General features: G+C 48.1%; 1 protein-coding gene across 4 annotated transcripts in view; it reads right to left on the reverse strand.

The window, feature by feature from the left end:
* PAX7 (paired box 7) overlaps positions 1 to 16,977 on the reverse strand; it is a 101,561-nt gene that overhangs the window by 19,064 nt on the left and 65,520 nt on the right. The window lies entirely within an intron of this gene.

Raw genomic sequence — 16,977 nt, forward strand, 5'->3', positions numbered from 1 at the left:
GTGCCTGTGCTGCCAAAACTGAACCAGCACCGTGGGGAGGGAGAGGGAGAGAGAGAGAGGGGGGATAAAAATCCCACCAAACCCAGAACGTCAGGGAACAGAGCAAGTGAAAAATGTCAGGGCAAATTGCTCCTGACAGTGTTAATATCTGCACCTCATAGCAATAATTACATGTAAATAAATAGTGAAATAGATCTCAGCTGGAGTCTGTACTCTGAGTGCAGATGCCACTAACAGCCAGCTGGGGACCTTTCGCTCTTCGACTGCTGCTTTCCCCCCCCTTTCTTCCCTCCCTCCTTCCCTCCCCCCTGTTTTATCTATGCCAGAGCTGAGAGAGCAATTGCTGGCCACTGCAGGTCTGTTTAAAGCCCTTCCCCCTTTCCCATGGCACCACGTTGGCTCCCTCTTCATATCACCCTCCCAGCCAGGGGCTGCTGTGGGCTGTCAGTGAAAAGTCTGTTGCTTTTAGCCCCTTGCCAGGGGAAAACAAGCTTTACTGGATTCATGTCTGGCTGTCACATGAGTAAAGCTCAGAGGATGGGGAATGGCGTGGCTGACTATGCTTCCATCTCTGTGGGCTCCTAAAAACTGTCAGGAGGGATGGAGCTATCTGTTTCAAGCACTGGGATTATGTTCTCCTTATCACCAAGGTTGTCTACGTTTCAAAAGGACACCAGAGAACGTACAGTTTGGCATCAGGATGCCACAAGATGCTTCGTTTCCACAGGAGACACGTCTCCCACTGCTATCAGTAGCATTCAGAGAGATTTATAAGCCTGAGCCTGTGCCTCCAACCCTTGCCCAAGCACAAAGGACACTTCTACAAACCCACATCGTTCCTTCCAAGAGCATCTCTGCAAAACTGCTGTGGCCCAAGCAAGGGGGAGAAAAAAAAGCCACCAGATCACCAGCATCACACTGGTGAAGGTGGGCTGGGATCCATCAGCACCTTTCCTGGTTCCCCAGGCTGCAGGGATTTGATGGCAGCCTAAGAAATCACAAATGAAAGGGTGAATGTTAACTAACTATTCACTGTCACAGCCAGAATGAGTCTTTTGAATGAAAGGAATAGAGGTGATATCTGAAGTGCTTCACCTGGTGGAGAGTCAACCTCTGGGACTCCTTGCCACAAGAAGTAATGGATGCTAAGCTGCCTGGATTGAAGAGGAAACTGGAGAAGTCCTTGGAAGAATGGTCCACTGAGGATTACCAGATAAATCACCTTTTTTAAGGAAGCCTCTTGAGCTGAAAATGGTGAGCAGCCAGGAGGGCATCCTATGCTTGATCCTCATGGGGAGTCTGCTCACGGTGGCTTTTGGGGAGGACCCACTGGGTCAAGCTTTGCTTGACACCACTGTGATTGTCACCAAGCTTTCAGCAGCTACAAGGGATACATTCCCATCATCTCCCAGGCACTAATATAACCAAAGAGCTGTGGGCATCTGAGCAGGGAGAGAGGAGGGGAGGACCTGCAAGGATGGAAAATAAACATACAACTGCACAGAAATATAGAATGATTAAGTGTGAAGCACTTTTACAGACAAGACCTTTTGGGCTAGCAAAGCACCTTGACAAAGTCTCAGGTTCCTACCTTAAATTTAAGCAGGATAAAATCTCCATGTCTCAGTTCTTGGCCTCGGAGATAACAACCTTCCCCTTGGTACCATGAGGAGAAACACATCCCAGGATGATGAGATGCTCAGATACTGTGATGAAACCCTTAGATAAAGTTAAGCTCATTATTTTAGCCCTATTCTCGGTCCATTTATCCCTGTGTGCCCTCAGTTTAAGTCCCAGCCTTGCAAGTCTGGCTGTAACTGGGAGCCACAGGGCTCTGCTAAGCAGCCAGCAGACCTGCTACTTGCTCCTGAATGAGGCAGGCGTGTGCCTGGCCCCATCACCAAAAGGCACCACACAGACATAGCTCATGAGCCACTCCCTAATCAGCATCACTCCAAACTACCAGCCCAAAGCAAAGAATACAAAAACCCCACAAAACCAACCTGCTACTGATAGGAGGGAGCATTTCCTTGCTGAACCACAGCCTTCTGTAAGGCAGAAAAGCTTGGAGGCCTTTCCTTTTGGGCTAATGAAATTCACACCACCACCTCACACTGCACTGAGCAACAAACACAGCTCCATTCTTTGGAAAACAAATATGTTCTTTGGAGCTTCCTGGTTGTCAAACACCTTTTTGTTTAGCTCAACAACTAATCCACTTATCGGAGGATAAAGCTGCCAGTGAATCACCACTATGATAAAAGCATGCACAAAATTAGCAAGAATTTGCCTATGGCTCCTGCACATTTAACAAACACCAGCTAAGAGAAAAATGATTCCTTTTTTTTTTAATAACTGAGATCCCCAGGAGAGATTCTGTCAGATAGCAGCTTTTATTTTGCTTGCAGTTTTTTTTCTCCCCTCCCTCCCCCTCTCTCTCTCTCTCTCTCTCTCCATATAACCCAGGCACTGAGGCTGGGAGATGCTGGGAGCTGATATGAGAGCCAAGGAAATTGGCAGTATTTGAATAAGCAAGAGATGCAGCCAGGCTACATTTTAATCAGTTGGGGTTCTCTTTTTTTTTTAATAATAATAATAAACTAGTAGTCAGGCATTGGCTGCTTCCCCAGGACCTCAGCACTGCTGGATGCTTTGCTGCTCGTGAGCCTGTAACACCTATAGGATGCTGGATTTGTCCTTTGCTGCTCTCCAGCATGTTTTATAGCCCTTTGTGGTTTTAGCCTCTCCACATTCCTGCATGAAGGATCCATGCTAATTCTCCCTGTTGCATAGACTGGGAAAACACTGCAGACAAGACTAAGTAGTTGACCAACTAAGCCATCAAGCTAGCTGCAGAAGATATGAGTCTCAGGACTCTGCTGCCACATATGTGAAACCACCTTCCCTCTCTTGAGCTCTTCTACTGAAACCTTTGGTAGAACCTTGCAGAGCATTAACTGGGTAAATGGGTTTTACCTGCTCTCTGAAATTCATTCAACTACATAAACCCTGGGAATTTCTCCAGTGTGGATGTGTGCAGAGATGTTCTGGTGAGCTTCTGGAAACTATTATGAACCAGTATGTGTGAAAGTGAGAAGTCCTTAGGCTTGGACTCTAGCAAAACACTTGTTCTCCTAAAGACAAAATAAATCTCTCCAGAATCTGTGGCATCAACAGAGAGTGATTCAGGTTTTTCCTGAGGTCTGACTAGTTTTCTGAAGATCCTTGTCTCTCTGCACTCATCATACAGAGCAGGTAGGATGACTGAGGTCCCAATGGAAGTGCACTAATTAAGAAGAATAATTTGGGTGATATTCTTTGTTACCTTTAAATGACAAAGGTCTGCAAGGGAGTATCACCACAGCATGATTATGCTGCCTTCAAGATTACCTAAATCATGCTACTGTAGCTGTTCCTGGTCAGGAACCAACACCTTACAGCACACAGCTCACAAACCTCTTTCAGAGCCCACCTCCTAAGTCTCAGGGCAGCTCAGATGATGAGGATGCTCCTTTGATCTCAAATCCTTGTTTTCCTGGACTGTATCAACCTCAGCTGGACATTTGCATCACTGTAGATCAGCAAGGTGACACGGTTAGTTCAGAACAGCATCACAGCAGCCAAGCTGGGAGAACTGGGGGCTTTGAAGGCTTCTGGCTGTACTTGCTAAGGACACACCTTTACTTGAAAGCAGTGTCAGCACAATGAGTGCTGGAGGTGAAGATCTGCAACTGTTCCAGGCCACAGACCCATTGCAAGAGCACGAATGGAGAGAACCTCATGTATTCCACTACTCTCCTCTTTCCACCCCTAACTTTACCTAGGCTTGAACAGGACCACAGCACATGACAACAGGAGCATTTAGGGGAGCTGGGAATTAATCAAGAGGCACCCACCTGTCAGGCTGGTATCTGGAACTAAATGGAAACACTTGCTAGTGCTTGACCTCTCGCCCTCCAGACAAGCCTGCAGCTCTCCAGTGGTTTGAGAAACCCTCTAGCAGGGACCACAGCTCTGAGGCTCAGGTGAAGTAAAGCAAGGAGAGAGACAGGAGCTGGGTTATGAGTGGTTAGGGAAGGATGTAGCTGGTGGGGTTGATGAGGGGACTGGCAATCTTCTGAAATGGCTGGGATTGCAGCTAGAGAGCTGGTGTAGTGATGTGGATGCCACAGGAAGACCCAGGGCATGCTATGGATTGATCACCAGGCCAAGAGCGAGAGCTGTCTAAGGAGGTTCAGTGCTGCAGGTAAAAGAGGCTGGACAGTAAAAGATACTGGAGATCTTTAGAGTCAAATATCTTCATGACTTTCTAGATATCCCCTGTATGCAGTTTGTGCTGAGCAAGATGTATTTGATACAGCAGGACGTGCTGATCAACAGTCCAGCATCTACCTCAGTGTTAAATCAGCCTTCCTCATAATTAATGGAGGCCAAAACCCTTGTGCTGCCAACCATTCAAACACTGAAACCTAAGGCAATGCTAACTTTGCTAAACAGCAGAGGAAAGCCCTGCAGGCATGCCAAGGGATTTTTAAATACCAATCTTAAGGATTAAGATCTGAATTTTTAAAGAGATGTGGGGCACTCACTCTTTCAAATGCACAAACAGATCCTAAGCTGAGGTAAAATGGTCCAGTCACTCTGCTAGCACTGACCTCACAAAGATGCCCTCCCAGTTCTGACTTACAGTTTCTTAGTTTTAGGACTTTTGAGGTGTCTGTGTAAACCCCTGTGAGAAGGGAAGGGACAAACACTTCAGAAGAAAACGGTGCCTGTCCCATTACTGAAGAGAAAACAGTACACAGCAAGATCTGAGCCAATAGTGAGGACAAGGGTTGGATACCCAACACCAGCAGCAGCATCCTGTAAGTCCCACACTTTAACAAGTCAGTTTGCCAGCACAGAAGATGCTGATGTTTCCAACAGGTATCTGTTACACTTGCTTCTTCCTCATCTTAAATAAAAACCTTTCCTTTCCTTGGCAGCAGAAGTCACTCAAGCACTGAAGTTACTGAGAGCCTCGAGTCTCACCTGTGAGAAACCTAAGTACAAGGGGTTCAGTTCCACTGATGGCCCCTGGATCTATAGGGTATGGACAGGGCTTACACTAGAAACCTGCTGGAGCTGGAATATAGACTGTAAAATTCTTTGCATGAAAGGTGAAACTTTATAGATGGGCATAAAAATGAGGTAGGGAAAGGGGGATGGACATTCATGGGAGCTGGGCAGAGACTGAGGCTAAGGGAGAAGCCCAGAGTGAGGATTTTATCTGCTGAGTTATAATGAGCCTGTGGCCCAGGGATGGGAGCAGGAGGACAGAAGTGGCTGCTACAGAAACCAAGAAAGCATTTTCTGCAACTGGCTCTCTCAAAGCTTCTGGTGCTGTACAGAAATATTTGTGGCTGAACCACATTCCCTTGGGCTAAAAACCTGGAGCTATGGATTCTGCAGCAAGCAGTGCTTTTATGGGGTCTCTTATGTAGGAAAGATCAGGAAACAGAGCATGGATCCAGCCAAGGATGCAAAAATGTCTGGGACACAGCAAGTAGCTAAACTGAGCACTCTAGGAATACCAGCCCTATCTGGCACTGAAACCACCTTGCTCCCTGGGAGAGCAGAAAGCACTGTGAAACCACACCACGAGCTAAGACTGAGATCACCTGATGGAGGGGAACCTGCTTCAGCAGGGGGTTGGGCTGGATGAGCTCTAGAGGTCCCTTCTAACCTCCCCCATTCTGGGATTCTGTGAAATTCCTTTAGAAGCAGGCAGAACCACATCCCTTTTACACTGCAATACCAGCATCCACCTCCAGCCCAGCTCTCCTGCAGTGCTGACCCTCTCTCACCACTGTTGTTTATGTTTAGGGAGCCCTGTACCTCCTGGAGCAGCACTTCCCAGGCAGCCTCAGCATCACCTCCTCTCCCTTCCTCATGCAGGAGTTGATGCCCACCTGGGGTGGGCTCCTGCCCTGTCTGCCAGGCCAGAGCAGGGCATGGAGATGCTATTAGCATCACACGTGGCCCAGAGCTTCATTAGAGCTGGCAGACCCACACTCCTGACAGAGCTGCTGAATCCAGTGTTGGCTTTTAGGGTCAGGAAGACCCCATGTGGCTCCTAATTCGGGGCTGGATTTGAGCTCAGCTGCACACTCTAATCGCTAATTAAAGGTTTGCCATCATCCTCCAGCAGCTGTTAGTGTCCTACAGGTCCATCCCCAAGCAAAGCTTTGCTGAGCCACATTGGAAAGTTCATTGGATGGGCAGCATCCAACCCCCTCCTCAACACACCCACCTCTTTATTTCCTCACCAGAAAAAGAGTTGCAACACCCTGCTTCATGCCACCTCTTCTTCTCCCTTCTTGCAGGCAGCTCCTATATGGATGTGGGGTTTTTTTGCCCCCTCCTCATTCATTTTTATTTCTTTTCTTCCCTTTTTCTTTCTTTGTTTTGTTCTTTTAAGGAAAAACTGTGGGTTTGTGCCTCCTGAGCCTCGGCTGGGCTGGGTGTCTGTATCAGCTGGAGGAGCTTATGAGCCTCGTCTCCTCGGATTTAGACTCAAATGTTGATTTTCTGCCGCTCTCAGATAATGTGGAAATCCTGTTCCCCGATATTTACTGTTTATCAGCGCAGCACAGCGCACTTCTAGGGGGAAGGGAATCTCTCCCTCTCCCTGTGTCCCCCCTCACTCCCCTCCACACACACCCCCTCCCCATCCTACATGCTAATGGAGTTTGACTTGGGAGCAGCCGCTGCAACAATAGCCTCATTATGGTGAGCAGAGGGGCAGAGGAACTCGCTGGCAAACAGGCTCTGTGTTGTTGGGATGAACTCTGGTCCCTGTCCTCCTCACCTGAGCCAGCTAGAGCACAGGGCTGGTCTCGGTCTTGCCAGGCATCACTAAGCCACCCGTTGTCTCTAGGCTGGCTCTTAAGCCGAGCTTTGTCACCTCAGGTAGACCCCAAGTCATAGAATGGTAGGGATTGGAAGGGACCTTTAGAGATCATCTAGTCCAACCCCCCTGCAGAAGCAGGTCCCACCTAGATCAGGTTGCACAGGAACATGTCCAAGCCCCTCCAGCTTTATGAAGTTAAGGATGGAGGAGCACAGGAGCATGGTGAGCCATGCTATGTCTGCTCTCCCCCCAGCATCTCACCTAGACTAAATGGTTCTGTCTTCTGTGTCCAAACCAGGTTGCCTTCAGCATGGCAGCCTATGAAGCCACCTCCCTGTCCCTTTCACTTTGTATTTGCCCTGGAGGGAGTCTGTGTGTTTAGGGACCTCTCTGGCAGTCCCTTTCCAAGCCATATATCCTGTTCCTGCCACGTGCCAACATGCACACCAAGTTCTGCATCTTTCAGTGAGGGTTAGTGTTGCTGAGCCCTTGCAAACTCATTCCTGCAAGCAGCCCAAAGGCAAGAAGGGAAATCCAGGAACACTTTCCTGCATGACATGAACTAGGCAAGAAAAATAAAGCAATAATTAAAAGATCTGGGGCTCAGCAGCAGGGGAACAGCTCTAAGGACCACTTAAGTGGCCAGCAGTGCATAATGCCTTGCTATTAATGAGGCCTGCTGCCGATCCCTAAAATTGGTTATTGTCAGATAATGTCCAGGGCCTTTCTCTCTCCCCCCTCCAGCCCCTTGCAGGGAAGGCAGGCAGTTCCCTGTGGTTGGGATTGAGCTGAATAATGTCCCAGCCACCTGCAAACGCACTGGGCTCTCTCAGCAACGGCATAACAAGAGGCAGCAGCGTGTGAGAAAGGAGGGAAAGAAAAATGGGACAGAGTTTTGTGGCTGGATGTGGAGAGAAAGGAATGGAAAGGGAGACAGGGAAGATGATAAAGCTCAGCCAGGCACTCTCTGCTCAGTTGTTCTCTGTGCAGCTTGGCTGTTGGCTGGCTCTTCTGGTTTAAAGTGACTCTGCTTCTTATGGAAACGGAGAGGCGGTATTAGAAAGAAGGGGGGAAAAAAAAAACCCAAGACACAGAGAGCTTCCTTATCTCATGGAGACAGTTGTCAGGAATCACTTTGACTGAGTCGTTTTGTCTCCATGCTTTTTCTCGCTGTCAAGCAGGCCTCAGGACATGGATCAAAGGAGAGGCGCCGAGCGCTCGCTGAAACTTCTGATCCCTTCTCGGTGGAGACGCGCGAGTGGCAGACAGCTCTCCTCCACATCAAATGGAAGGAGAGAGGAGAGGGAGGAAGAAGGGAAGGGAGAGGGAAAAGAAAAGCTGAGACAGATAGAGAGAGAGGAGGCTGTGAGAGGCTCTCTCTGCTGCTCCAGATCTCAGGGGAAAGACAGACAACAGCAGCCTTTGCTTTCCTTCTTCCCCGTCATGAGCATCCCCCCACCAGCATCCCTCCAAAACAGCAGCTGGAGGAAGGTGTGGGGCATGCAGCAGCATAGATATTTCCCCTAGACTGAGCTTCCCACAGGGCCTCTCTCAACCTTGGCTTGGCCCCATGCTTGTGGGCCCCAAATGAAGCTTTGCACTGAAGCAGGAGTCGTGGTGAGAGCTCCCACCCACATGGGCTGCTTGGGCAGCTCTGCACTGGCTTGGTGGGTGAATTCCTACCCCAAAACAATCCCCTTGGTGTCAGCCTTGCCTCTTTCCCTTCAATCTCTTAAGCTAGTCCCTGTGATTTTCCTATATCTCCTTGGCAAGCAGCTCCCCACCCTTTTCCCTATGTGGCTCACGATTCCCTTTCAGGTACTTATTCCCTGAAATAAGATCCCCCTCATCTCCAAACTGGATAGGCTTAAGGGCTGACTCCAGCTTACCGCGGCGAGCTAAGACCCTCTGCACCTTTGATCAATTTACTATTCACACACCCCAGACCCTGCTAGGATTTCTGATCTTCAGCCCCAGCTGTAAATTGATCTCGTGCACGCCTGTCTGACAGAGGCAAGAAGCAGCATCTTGCAGCAGGAGGTCTTGCTGCACCCAGGCCATCTTCCCTTGTGTCCACCAGACCCCAGGGTGGAAACCACAACCTGATAGCCCCTCATGTAGCTGTATCTCTTCTCCTTTGCAGCTCCCGTGCTCTTTGTACACTACACAGCCCTGTAACCTCAAATTGCTAAAGCAGGTATTGCACAGCTGGATATTGCTCCTTGCTCCGCACGTGGTACAACAAGGTGGCAAGATGAAGGTGTTGCAAAATGATGCAATACCCAAACTCCCTTCCATCTCACACAAAAGACCAGGATGGCATCCCTTTGAGGTATATTTTCCCCATAAGCTTCTCCTGATGCTTTGGGGCCTACCAGCTCGTCTGAACAGCTCTCCAAGGATGCTCCAGAGATAGATACAGACCACCAAGTCCTCACTGGCTTCTCAGCTGCAAATCTCCCTCTTGTAGCCTTGGCCTCAAGACACTGCAACCTGTCTGTCAGTGATCCCAGCAGCTGGCTGGCTTTGGGGTGGGAGGGAATGTGAGCTCCCTGCGTGGTTAGCAGTGAAGCGAACAGAAAACAAACCCTACTGAATAATGATGCCTTTCAAAACGCATCCACCAGCTCTGGGAAAGCTGGAGGTCATGCCACACCCTCCCCTAAGATGGAACTATGTGAGCAACACACAGCCCTATGTTCATCTTCAACACTGTTTCCTGAGCTGGGGCAGGCTGGAGGCTCATGAGGAGAGCAATGGACTGAGGTATACCTGCAATACACCACCCCACCTCCTCTCCCAGCGTGGGATCTCTGTTGCTCTGTCACACACTCTGAAGTGATTCCACTTCTCACAACCCCCTCTTTATGGGGGAAGAAGAAAAGAAATGGGCAGATTGAGCCTGATCCACCGGCAAAGCACGTTGCTGTAGGGTTTTTTTTAACCTCTCCTCGATGGTTTTTTTTCACAGGCTGGGCACAGCTGGAGCACAGCTGTTCCAGCATTGCCAGATTTTAACAGGCACACACAAGGCATGGGCACACACACTGGTGTGCACACACAGACTGTGCACGCAGGACGTGGATGCCCTCCTGCACACAGCCATGCGAGAGCACACACGCATGCCCCGGCCTCTCAATCCTAATTACGCCTTTTATTGCATTCCTCCTTTTTAAGCTTCCCCTCTATCTCACATCCTCCATTCCAGGGCTGCCTTTCCCCCTCTGCAGTCCCTTGATTCCTCTCAGAGCTCAGCAGCAGCTCCTCAGTCCCTGGGTTATTGCAGCTCTCGGAGCCAGGCGGCAGAACGCTCGCCTCTGAATGCCAGAGGTCACTCCGAAACGCCCGTCGCCAGGCTGGATGCTCTATTAATTGCTAATCTCTCATTTTCTCTATCTGCCCTGCTTGCCTTGTCTCGAGTCCCCTTATTAATCATGAAGCAGGGCAAATCCTGCATTTGAATTCTCCAAGTCTGTGTCTCCCAGCCAAGTCTTACCCTCCCTGGTGTGGGGGAAAAAAGAGACAAGACCCAGAGGAGAGGTGTCTGAGCAGAGCTGAAAGCTTCACCATTCCTGCCTGGATTGCAGCAGGAATTACAGCCCCTGCAATGCTTGTTCCACCCACCCAGCTTCAGCTTTGCTCCCACCATCCTGTAAGTGGGTAGCAGGGTCTGAGTGGGAAGATTTATGGGTACAGCTTTCCATGTCTTAGCCCTGGATGTTTAAGGACGTGCTCCTTGCTCTGACATCTGGGGGCTTATCAGACACTTTCACACCTTCCTGCATTTCTTCTTGCTGCTGTCATTGGTCTCATCATTCTCCCTAGTTTGTTTGGGTTGGTTTTTTGTCTTGTATTTCCTCTCCTGTTTTCTCCTTATTCTCCTTTCTCTCCAATTTGTCTGCTTCTGATACTTCAGTTTACAAACAGTGCAGTGCCACAGGGGCTGATCCTGCAGCCACCAAAGGTAATGCCAAAGCTCCTGTCAAATTCAAGGCTCTGAAATCCTTCCCTAACACACACAGGGATTTTTCTGGAGAGAAAAATCACATGGGAATGAAAGCAGCCAGTGTCACCCAGAGCATTACATTGGGGGTAAGGTAGTAAGATGCTGCTTTATTTGTTTCTAATCAGTTTTCAGAGCATCCGAAACAATCACGAATCCTCACAATGGACAGCAAGTGAATTGGCCCCTCAGATATGAATTTCCCACCCTTCTCCTTCACTTGCAGAAACAAAAGTCATTAGGAATTGGGCAAATAAACACGGATCTGTTTTCACACGAGAAAAAAAATGCTCCATTCTCCCCTTTTGCCGTGGCTGGGAGCAGAGGCGGCTAATTGACAAGAGCAGATGGGCTTTGTTTGGTTAAATCAAAAAGAAAGGAGGGGAAAAAAAGAAAGAGAGAAACTTTAGTGGAAAAACTACCAGCTTTCCTGAGACATATAGGTTAAAAGTTTACAGAGATGGAGCTGCATCTGACACTGAGGAAGGGAAAACGCCAATGCGGTCTCAACAGAGCCAGTTTCTCTCCCAGATTGAAACCTGGAGCTCTTGTGTCCCCTTTTCCATCTCCCTTGGCAAAGAAAGTATGGGGATTTCAGCATATGTTCACCTCCTTCTCCAAAAATCCTGCATAAAATCTGCCACAAGGTCGTGGGGAGGCTGAAGGCTGCTCAGTGAGAAGCGAGAATTGAGTCGGAAGAGAGGGAACAGCTGAAGGGCAGAAGGAACCACAGCTCTCCAGAGAGATGGGGCTGCAGGGGGGATGCAGAGGAGCTGGTGAGGGGTAGCAAGGAGGGAAGAAGGCAGAGACCCTATGCAATGGAAAAGGAGGGTAGGAGAAAAGCAAAGGAGCAATGGGAAAGGGAGGTAGAGGAAGGCAGGTTAAAGAAAAACCCTCGTGTGAGGTGGCACCCGAGAGCATCAGAGGTTAAAGAATATTAGAGGAACACGTTCCTACACTCAGATAAGCCAGAGAAATGAATCCTTATCCTTCCAAACCCAACCCTTTAACATTGGAGCGAGAGAAGGGTCTCCTTTCAGGGAAACAGGGAATCCTTAATGCTTCCTCCCTCAGCAACTGTAATGCCAGGATGTTCCCAATCTGCTTTGAGGGATGGAAAGATTAAGAATAATAAAAAAATTGCAATAAAATATGTGTGAACGAGGGGGTAATTGTGGACAAATGCAGCATTCAAATTCATTTTTCAGCTCTTTTACACACCATTTCAATCTTATTTTCTGCTTGTTAATGAGATCTTGTTGGTTGGGGTGGGCACGGCTGCCCAGTATCGCTTGGGTAATTGCACATAATTTTCTCTCTACTAGTGATTTGCATCAGATTTTTTTCCCTTCTTTCTAATTCTTTGCTATTTAAACCCCCTCCTCCTTTTTCTCCCCACCTCCCCCCATCCAAATCTCACCCTCTCCTCCCCCTCTTTCTTCCCCTCCCCTTCTCCTGGCCTGGCAAGACTCATTTTGAATGCTTATTATAAGCACAGTGTCTCCAACAAAAAAAAAAGGGGAGGAAGCAGACAGAAGGGATCCATGTCACTGAAGGAAGGAGCTCTGTCTCACTGGAGCCAGACAGCACCGTGCCTGCTCCCATCTCCCAGCTAACATCGTGTCCTTCCCAATTGCCAGGTTTCACTCTCCGCCCCCCAAAATAAAAGGCTCAGCTGGCTCTTCTCATACCTCTGCCAGGATGAGTGTGCTCCTGACAGGGATTGAGATGATCTCTAATCCCAGCCCAAAGAGGCTGAGGAAAGTGTTACCCTGGATGGTGAGGGAGAATTAGAGCCCTGAGCTGATGTCAGGAGAAACAAAAGTGTGCTACGGTTGTGCAGACTGAGAAGGTGCCTGAGTTTAGAGAGCAAATTAGTGGGCAGAGCCTGATCTGTGCCTCAAGTGTCCCTCCAGGAATGCTATCAAGAAATGGTGATAAACCACATCTTGTAAAAGCTGACTCAGACCTTCAGATACTGCCATCACCCTGGGAATGAATTAGCCACCGAAAGCCCTGAGAAAATTAAAGCAACAAATACGAGATGGTGAACAAGTTTCTCTTGGCTCTTTGTATTTCTGGCATTGTCTTAATCTCTGGGTGAGCCTGTGGCTTTGTTAAAAGATTCAAGGATCACAGAAATAACATGTTATGAAAGTATAGGAAATGCCTGACTCCTAACTATACCTTAAATGATCTCCAGCTACACAGGGGCCACCTGCAACAAGCTAATGCTTCTGCTTTTCAGTAACCCCTTGCAAGACCCCAGTATGCTACAGTGAACTGGTCAGACATGATAAACACAGGCCTGGATCTAAAAATGTAGCAGAAATTCTGGAAGGCAAAGCAGTGGACAAAATCCTCCTTAAAAAGATGAAGACAGTTTTAAAAGCAGAAGAGATGTTCTAGAGATGAAGCAGCCCAGAATGCAGCATGGCCTTAGCTCTTTGCTGTTTGAAAAGCACCCAGGGAATCTCTCATCATCACAAATGACAGAGGTGCAGTCAAATGTGGTCCTCACTTTCCTCTTTATGTTGACTTGCACTGCTTAATTCACCTAATTTCCTCCTACCTCAGCCCATACTGCAGCATAGACATTACCTGAAGGACTGTCAGATGCTGATCAGGATGTCACTGGACTTAATATTGAGTTTACCATTGTGTTGAACTGTTTGCCATAGGGAAAGGTAATATCCCCAGCCACAGGGAAGGGTAATGCTCAGCTAGCACAGGTCTGACCTGTAATACAGATGGATGCAAAGCTTTTTCTCACTGCCAGTGTGAAGCACCTGAAGCATCACCTGTCTTGGTGCCTGGCTTTGTTCTAGTTGAGGCTGCTAAGTATTGGGGATCATGGGGAATGACTCCTCTGTGGGATGAAAATGAGCTGGAAATATGTATTTATGAAATCCCATCCATGGCCACACTTGGTTTACAACCCACTCTTGTGAGAAATGATGAGACAGACATTCCAGGGCCAGAACTCACACACTCTGACTGCTAACTGGTTACTCACTCTTCATATTTAAGTTTGCTTCCAGGTCTCTGTGTCTTGGCTATGTTTTGGCATAGGCATTGATGCCAGCCTGGAGGCAGCTATGAGCCACTGAGTCAGCCCAGCTGAATCTGTGACAGCTGCTGCTAACCCACAGGACCTTTGGGGAGCAATGGGGATCTCGCTGCTGCATGTTCCTGCTTTCCAGCACTGAGCTGCTCTCTGAGAATCTGTGACTGCTGCTGCTAACCCACAGGACCTTTGGGGAGCAATGGGGATCTCGCTGCTGCATGTTCCTGCTCTCCAGTACTGAGCTGCTCTCTGAGAATCTGACTGCTGCAGCCACTCAGTGCATCCTGACAGATGCAAGGTGAATCATCTGGCTGCAGCTGGCCAGACTGTGAAGTTCACTTTCTCAAACAAGCAACACTGAGCAAGATCCCTCTCTTACAAACTCTGTCCCAGCACGAAACCATCACAAATCACTGCTCGGGTTACCCTGAGGTCACTCACTAAGGTCTAGGAAGGACTACAACATACTAGGCAGTGCTTTAATCATGTGGGACTATCCTTTGCACAACTGAGTCAGTGTTCTTGTATGAAATGTCACTAAACTCATCATCATGGGATGAAATAGCTGAAGACAAAAGTTCCCAGCTGACCTCTCACTCCTCAGCAGTGTCAGGTCTTGAACAGAGGCAGAACAGCCCCTAGAGAAGGGAAACTGCATGGTTTGAGGATGCAGCAGCAGAGCTGGACAGGCACAGACCTTTGTGTGCCACAGGCTGGAAAACAAGCAAGAAACATGACCATTTCCCATGTGAAGTGTGGGTAAAACTTTCAGCAGTGTCTGCTCTTTCTGGCAGGAGGGGGAGGCCTATAGTACGTGTGTGTAGGGGGGCCAAGCCCTCAGAGGCCACACGTAATCCCCTTCTCTCTGTTGTGAGAATGGAAATGCCATGCTTCTCCTCTAGAATTTCATCTGCCAGCACCAAACTCGTCTGGTGGATTCTGGCTTGGACACCCAATCCTGAGGTAACAGGATAGCATGCTGAGGGGTAGCAAATGCTGGGAGCTCTCAGCCAGGCTGGCCCCCCTCTCCTTGTCTAAACTGCAAAGAAATCTCCCTCCTGCTGCTGCTAAGGGATGAAACCAGAGAACTGTCTGTTTGCAGCTCAGACAAATTGCCATCATTTCAAGTTCCCAATTCTGTCTTCTTTTTGTCCTATCTCCTGAACTCCTTCCTTCCCTGTAGTTGATTTTTACCCCTGCAGAGAGCAAGTAGACACCACAGATAGCTGGACAGGAGGATGAGAGGGTAGAGGTGCAGTGGGTTTTACCTGTTATGCCATGGAATAGCTAATTATGCACAGATAAGTGATACAGACAATCCCATCTTGAGACCTCACAAAACTTTTGTCCACCCTGCTACAGAAAAGAGAATACTTCTATGAGTTCTCATTCATGCCTTTGGTATTTCTTGCATTCTTCCACTAGGAACAGCAGAGGGCTTAGTAAGACAGAAAAGTAGCAAGATAAGTAAATATAAAGCAGCCATAAAATAACCTGGGTTAGCCTTTCTATGCACAAAAGAAATAGAAGAATTTATATGCTGATAGCTTGGCCCTCACATGATTAAAAGCATTAGGAAAATGGGAATCTCCCCTTCTTGGGGGTGCAAAGCTCTCTTTTCTTCAGGACTGCCAGATAATGTATCCTCTCTTTCCCCTACAAAGGGCTTATTGGCTCAGGACTCTATCTTTCCCTAGCCTGAGCCTGGGGGCAGGGTAATTTGGGATAGGGATAAGCATAGAAAAAGCATTGGTCTGGTCATTTCAATGAGCCTCTGATTTAGTGAGCAGGGCTAGTAAGTAGATGATGAAGCTAAAGAAATGGAAATTGCCTGATGGACTTGTATATGTCTAGTGCTCACGCAGCTTATCACAGGGATCTCATCTTTACCTTACTTCTGGGGTGCTAAATTGCACTTGTGATAATCTGAATTAATCATGTGCCCTGGACCATCTAGCCTGCAGTCTGCCTTTGAATTCCACACTATATGCTCATCTCCTAAGCCCTGTGCCATTAGAAATCCCTTGTCAGAAAGATGTCTCCTTATTTCCCCCACAAATTACACCGTTTGAGGCAATATTCAGCCTCACACCAGTCACCCTTTTTGATCATTCAAAGCTAGAAGTGGGGTTTTTTTAATACCATTTCAGAGAAGCTGCAAATTTTCCCTCTTTCCATTGACACTCAATGTTTGTTTTCACACTTGAGAGATCACAAGCTATTGGGCCTTAAAATCTATATACCTCTCTGATACCCCTGTTTATTGGACTCCTCTCTAAACAGTTGTACCCTTTTCATTTCAGATACCTACCTAATTTCTCCCTGTAGCTTCAAATTATTCTGTACCTCCTGTTTTAAACAGTGTTCCTGGCCACTCTGAAACAACTGCTGTGGTGCACTTCATATGTCTCCATATTTCACAAGTGACTGACAGCAAGAAGAAAACATATTTGGCTGGCAGGTACCACACAAATACAAGCCTTTGCTGTTCATTTTGCAGTGTACAATATGTGCCTTCTTCCACTTAAAAGCAAACAGGCATGTGAAAACCAGATCACACCAAGTAAACCAAAAAGAAGGTTAAAGGTTTTATCTAATGAGGTGACAGAAGATTCGAATTCTTATCCCAGGATGGTGATGGAGAGTGGGCTGTGTTTGGAGGAGTACATCCTGGCATCTCCACTGCCTTCAGTGGAGTTTAACAGCTAAGAGCAGAAGTTTGCTCCCATAACACACATATTGCACGAGCTCTGCTCTCTCTGGACCAGCCAATGGTGGAGGCTTTAACCTGTGTGCAGTGCTGAGGCTTGCTCCTCTGTCACATGCAGCACTGAAAAGCCACACACACACTGGTAGCAATCTGATCAAGCCTGGGATAGGGCCCTTCAGCAGGCAGCTGGGCTGAGATTTGGAGCACAGCTCTCAGAGTCAGGTCATGGGCACTCTGTTCTGAGCTCAGGCCGTGCCTGTTGCCTGCTAAACTTTAAACACACAGATACATGTGCAATGTATTTT

The sequence above is a fragment of the Colius striatus genome, chromosome 21 (genome assembly GCF_028858725.1).
Source record: "Colius striatus isolate bColStr4 chromosome 21, bColStr4.1.hap1, whole genome shotgun sequence".
NCBI classification, from domain to species: Eukaryota; Metazoa; Chordata; class Aves; order Coliiformes; family Coliidae; genus Colius; species Colius striatus.